This window comes from Oryzias latipes, chromosome 6 (assembly GCF_053564925.1).
Source record: "Oryzias latipes strain Hd-rR chromosome 6, Olatipes_Hd-rR_3.1".
NCBI lineage: Eukaryota > Metazoa > Chordata > Actinopteri > Beloniformes > Adrianichthyidae > Oryzias > Oryzias latipes.
Window position 1 is genome coordinate 25,868,982 of NC_136242.1, and position 5,722 is coordinate 25,874,703.

The window sequence follows — 5,722 nt, forward strand, 5'->3', positions numbered from 1 at the left end:
GATCAGGAATGGCATTTATTGGGTTTATTTGTCTGAAGGTCATACATTTTCCACTAGAAATACAGTATGTTCCATGAGCACTTTAAAATGAAAAAAACAAAACAAGTCTACATTTGTATGGAATGTGCACTGAAGTGTTTCTCATCCAGTTCTGTGGGTCTTGCTCTCTTGTCTTCCTCTAACACAAAATTCAGGTGTAACCGGTCGCTTTCTGCGTTGTGCTGGTTAATATATGGTGTGACACAGTGTTACCTCTTGGAGAGAAGCCTCCCTTTATTCTGGTAATAAAACAAACAGAAAACAATACACTGTGTGATCCTGCCCACTCCAGTTCCTCTCTGACAGGAGGTCATACAAAAGGGGCTATGCCGCACGCTGCATGCTAGCTTAAAACCTTATACAGGCTCTGTAACACATTTTACACTCACATTTTTCTCATACATACCTGGTAATAAAACAAACAGAAAACAATACACTGTGTGATCCTGCCCACTCCAGTTCCTATACAAACAAAACAAATCGACATTTAAGCTTTAACAGTGAATCCCCAAAATATCTCTCCTGAACCATCAATCCCTTTTAATCATCACATCACAAGTTAGAAACAAACATTGCTGTAGTTATACAAATAAAAATTAAACCCAAAAGGGCAATAAACAATAGGATGTATTGGGATTATAAAATGATTTTAGGATGATGGCACCCACCTCTCTGACAGGAGGTCATACAAAAGGGGGTGGGGAACAGTAGCCTTTGGAATATATAGGGGAGTCAAAAGAAGTAGAAGAAGAAGAAAGGAAGGAGGGGCTATGACTAGTAGTGTAATGCAGTAGTTTGTTGGAGATCCCTCAGGTATGGTAACCCTTGAACAGATTTTGTGCTATTATAAAATAAGATAAAGGCTGTCCCGGTTACACAGGTGTAAATAGGAAAAGAAGGAGGAGCTGAGGTTTGTTTTCTGCCTTATTTACGGGTTCTCATACATGTTAATGCTTTGTGCACATTATCCTGTGACATTTTAGATGTCGAAGAGAAGATATAGATTAAAAAAAGTATAATGTAGAGGAAGACCTTCAGTGCAGGACCATAGATCAAAAAGAAAAGTGACAGATGAGGGAAACACGTAGATTACTACAAACAGTTGCTCTCTCAAGGCTTATTTGTGCAGCAAGTTGTGCAGATTATGCATTCAAGATGCAAAGCAGCACATGAGGTTTGCAACACAAATATATGGGAGATATTGTATGTTGGATGTGATTTTATATAGATTTTTTCTGATCTTTTCAGGTCTCTCTTTCATCTTTCACGTCTAATGAGCAGATGTTGCTCAGCTGTTGAAATCAGCATGATAGACTGAATTGCTGGCAGGGCAATCCTTCTGCTGTGAGAAAGTGAGAGCGGTCATCTGGACACTGAACAGCATGCAGGAGGGGGCTTGACTCGTCTGTGTTCCTCATTTTCATTTTTACCTTCTTGCTGCTTTCATTTCTGACACTCCGTTTCAGCTCAAATCCCGCTCTGCCACACGCGGTTCTGTCCAACTGAGCCCCTGTCGGGCATCCTGTTTGACTGATCACTTACCTGTAATGTGCCCTTGTCTATTACTGGAGAGGCCAACAAATGAAAAGGTCAAAATATTTATAATAAGGTCAACAAGACCTCTGAGAGGCATGTAAGGAAGGGAGCAGACTATTGGTACTAGGAGGGATGCAATGAAAGTTTTAAGCATTTAGGTCTAATAGGAAGAGGAAATAATGCATAACCGCAGTTGATTGTTTATTGCCTCAAAAAGTCTTGCAATCTGCAAAATCGTTTCTAAAATATATGTGGGTGTGAATATGAGGCAAAAAAAAAAACAAACATCTTAGCTGCACCTGTGGAAGGAGAAAATATTTAGTATATCTTTTTTCTAATTCAAATGTAAATAAACCTGTGAATGACTCCAACTGGTTCTGTTTTTTTTCCAGCCTCAGAATATTTATGATTTTTTTTTTTATAGCTTTCTTTGTAAAGCTAATAAACTAATAAAAGAAAAGCTTCTGGATTCTGGAAAATATTGGAGATACTCACCCCTGGTAGTTATTAATAGATCTTCTAAACACAAAAAAATCCTGAAATTATTGTTTGGTTTATTTTACATTACTGTCAAACTTTACCAGTTTTGACGTTGTAGAGCTTTCAGCCATTTGTTGTCATGCCATGTTAGTCATTCATGTGAACATTTAAACACTACATTGCCCACAATATCACATTCTAGCTTCTTAGTTTTTAAAGGAACATTGTTATTTTTTTTAAATAAATATTATAAATGTGAACTATGTATTATTTTAAATTTACTTATAAAAACAAACTTACAAAAAAAGGTATTTTTTTTGCCAAAAAATGACTTTAAGATTCAGAACCTAAGCCTATCACAACTTTGATAGAAAGTGATGTGCGGCACTTTATGACTCAAGCTCGTGTCCCCCTAGACAACAGGAAAGATGGGAAACAACGGTGGTGAATTTTAGGATGTGTGAGGTAAAAGGGTCACAACACATCACACTTTATTCAAGCACTGCTTTCTGCTGGGTTGAAGAACTGCATGTGTTAATGTGACGGGCATGGCTATCGCTATTTTTAGTCCCCGTAGATCCACAACATGTTTGCTTTTTTTTTTACTTTTTTTATCAGAATTACTAAACTGCGGTAATTAGCATGTTTAATCCTTCTGTAAATTTTAAGACATAATGTTAAGTTAGGAAAGTTTTCACCAAAAGCAAATGAAGCGTGGCAGTTCAGTCTTTTTAGTTCAGTACTGTGTCATGCTACATTTCATTGCAAACAGATTGCTCTACCCTAAAAATGAAAAAAAAAAAAACATTTTTTCAAAATAGTTTAAAAGACAACTCTGCACTTTGTGAGGTTAACTGTTAGGCCCTGTTCAATTTGCTTTGGACTTTCAGCCATCACTGCAGGAAGTCCAAACAATGAGTAGTGTGAACGGGAGTCAATGTTGTCCCTTAATCCCAATTCAATATCAAATGCAATTGCTTTGTCCCCACGTTTTACTCCCAATCTGCCATAGTCAAAAACCTGGTGATTTAATCTCGCTCTTCAGCAAAAGGTTCCCCTGTTGAAGAGAGAAGGAGAGATTAAGGAAGGGGATCATATGTGGTATTTGGTGAAAAATATATGATGAATGAAATAATTGCGGGCACATAGCCAGTGAGCTTTCTAAAACATCAGTAAAAAAAAGTGTTAAGCTTTAAATATTTGACCAAATCCCACTTTAATGATGGAACCACATTCATTTTACATTATAGATTTTCTTTTCTTTTTTTTTTCAAGATCAAGCTTTGATATTGTTAAGTAGGGTGCTGTAAAAGCACTTCAACTTCAACTGTTTGCATTTAAAAGATCAAAAAAAGGTCAGATCATTATTTCCACCCATTTTCCATGTGCATATGTCTCATAATCACGGGCATTCATTCATCATGCCTTCTACCTCTTCAGTTGCTTGTAACGTGACATTATAAATTATTCTTAATTATAATCAGACTCAGAGGCACTTTTGGGATAGCCTTTTTCTCAAAGGAAGAGTTTTCGCTTCGGCCTATTAAAGAGCACCCCCAGTTAAATGAGAACCCTTGTCTTAGTTAAGCACTTTTTGTGTTAAAGGCTTGAGCCTGCCCCTGGTAATAAATCCTAACTTAATCTAATTTGTGGGTAATAATTAATTCATATTTTAGTAGTTTATTTTAATAAAGTATATTAATGCAGAATGCAACATGTCTGTTTATAATTACATTTAATTAGGCCTGTAGTATTCAAGCATAAAGTGAACGCAGTACATTATTTTCACACGTGTTGCCCGAGCTCGAGCGCTGCTCTGGAAGGTCACTCTACTGACAAAGATTTTGCGCCTGCTAATTTGGGATGACAGCCCATGTCATCGAGAATGCTTTTCTAGGATCCGATTATCATCAGACCTGCCCATGCAAATGACAGGAAGACCTTAAGGGATATCATTTTCTATTAAAATATGTAAGGGTCTAATTACAGATAAATGTCACATTAGCTGTGCGAGACCTGGAGTGAATAAGACCTGGAGTGAGTAAGTGGTCGTGGAAAGTAGCAAAGGGGGTCAAGCGAGCTTATAGTGTGATGAGAATGATGATTAAAAAAAAAAAAAAAAAAAAGAGAGGACTAATGGTTATAATAACAGTTTCTATCACTATTAATTCACTTCAGTTAGTTATGTTAAGGTAACATATGAAAAAAGTAGAATAAAATCATGGAACAAGAAATATTATCCTGCAAAACAGATAATAAAAGAGTAACCTGAGGTTGAAATATTGACAATTCGAAGAATAATCTGTTTTATTTAGTTTTTCTTTTTCCATTGCTCCTTTCTTTTCTGTGTTTTTATCTCCCAAAGCACTCGTTTCTGAAAGAATTGGGAAAGACTTTGCCAAAGGCATAAACAATGTTTTAATAATCTTCACTAAAAATATTGAGATACCGTTGGAAAGACTATATGTGAAACAGTAGCTGTCTCGTTTTAATTAAGCTATACTTGTTGTCATTTTAGGCTATATTTTTCTTGTTAACAAGTTTATACCTACTAAATTTTATAGAAGTACAATAATTCTTCCTAAGAAACCAATATGTAAGTGATATGAACTTTAAGGACCTTTTTTTCACCTCCCTCTTTTGGTTAAAAAAAAAAAAATGCTCAAAATTTAAAGTTTAAAGTGTGCAAAACTTGTCCTTTACCTATGAAGTATCATTTGAGAGAGTGGTAAACCGAAGTCACAACCGGGCAATCGAATCATTTAAATTTTGGACCAATTCCATCAAATCAATCAAACTTTATAAAGGAAGTTCTGCTCATACTTTTGCAGCTCAAAGCGCTTTCCAGTTAAAAACAAAACAGACAGAAATAATAAGAGAAAAAATCCAGCCCATCATTTTAATCCTCCCCCTCCCTCCATGAACAAATACAACCCATGACCCCACACACCATGAATGTTTATGAAATAAACTAAAGGCTTGACTCTGCTGTGAGGATTACATTAAATTGGGAATATCTTCATACCAGGAACAAGCTCAGCCACAGGAACATCACCACAGTACCTACCTACACCAGGACAGTAACGGGGGTGTATCCCATTGCCGTGAGTCTGCAATGTTGGACCCACCTGCCCCAGCAAGGGTGACAACTGCGGCAACAATCCCAAACCAAACCAGTAACCCTTGGCACAAAAAATCCCCAAAATGGAAATTTGCACAATAGGTGATGAATTTGTTGCCAAAGTGAAAATGAAAAATAAAGACTCAGTTGTTTTGTTTTACTTTAGGTTGAGACAAGGGTAATTTAGACATTTTGATCACCAGTCATTTTTTCTTTTTAACTCAAGGGAGGTCTATTGAGTGTGGGCTTTCTCAGGATAGTTTCATATTTATGCCTATAAGCTGCCCACAGATGCACATTTAGGCTGCAGTTAGCTCCACTGGAGTAATTTGGGTCAAGTGTTTTAAAAGCACACAGTGGTGCAACAAGGGTGGAGTCAACCTAGTGCAGATTGGCTTCATTTCAGTCTAAAGGCTGATTAACGTCAGTGCATCTGCGGTGTGTTGATGCAAAAAAAAAAAAAGATTCATTAATTAATTGGAATGTTTACATTGCCTTTGTCATGACTATGTCTGACTTTTGTCTTCTGATACGGCAAGATTTCTG

The 5,722-nt window shown here is 36.6% G+C and overlaps 1 long non-coding RNA gene across 1 annotated transcript; it reads right to left on the reverse strand.

The window, feature by feature from the left end:
- Positions 1-248: 248 nt before the first annotated feature.
- Positions 249-911, reverse strand: LOC144992471 (uncharacterized). Its single transcript, XR_013656446.1, has 2 exons — positions 446-911; positions 249-278 (listed from the first exon to the last, which is right to left on the reverse strand). It is a non-coding gene; the product is annotated as an uncharacterized LOC144992471 (long non-coding RNA).
- Positions 912-5,722: the final 4,811 nt, after the last annotated feature.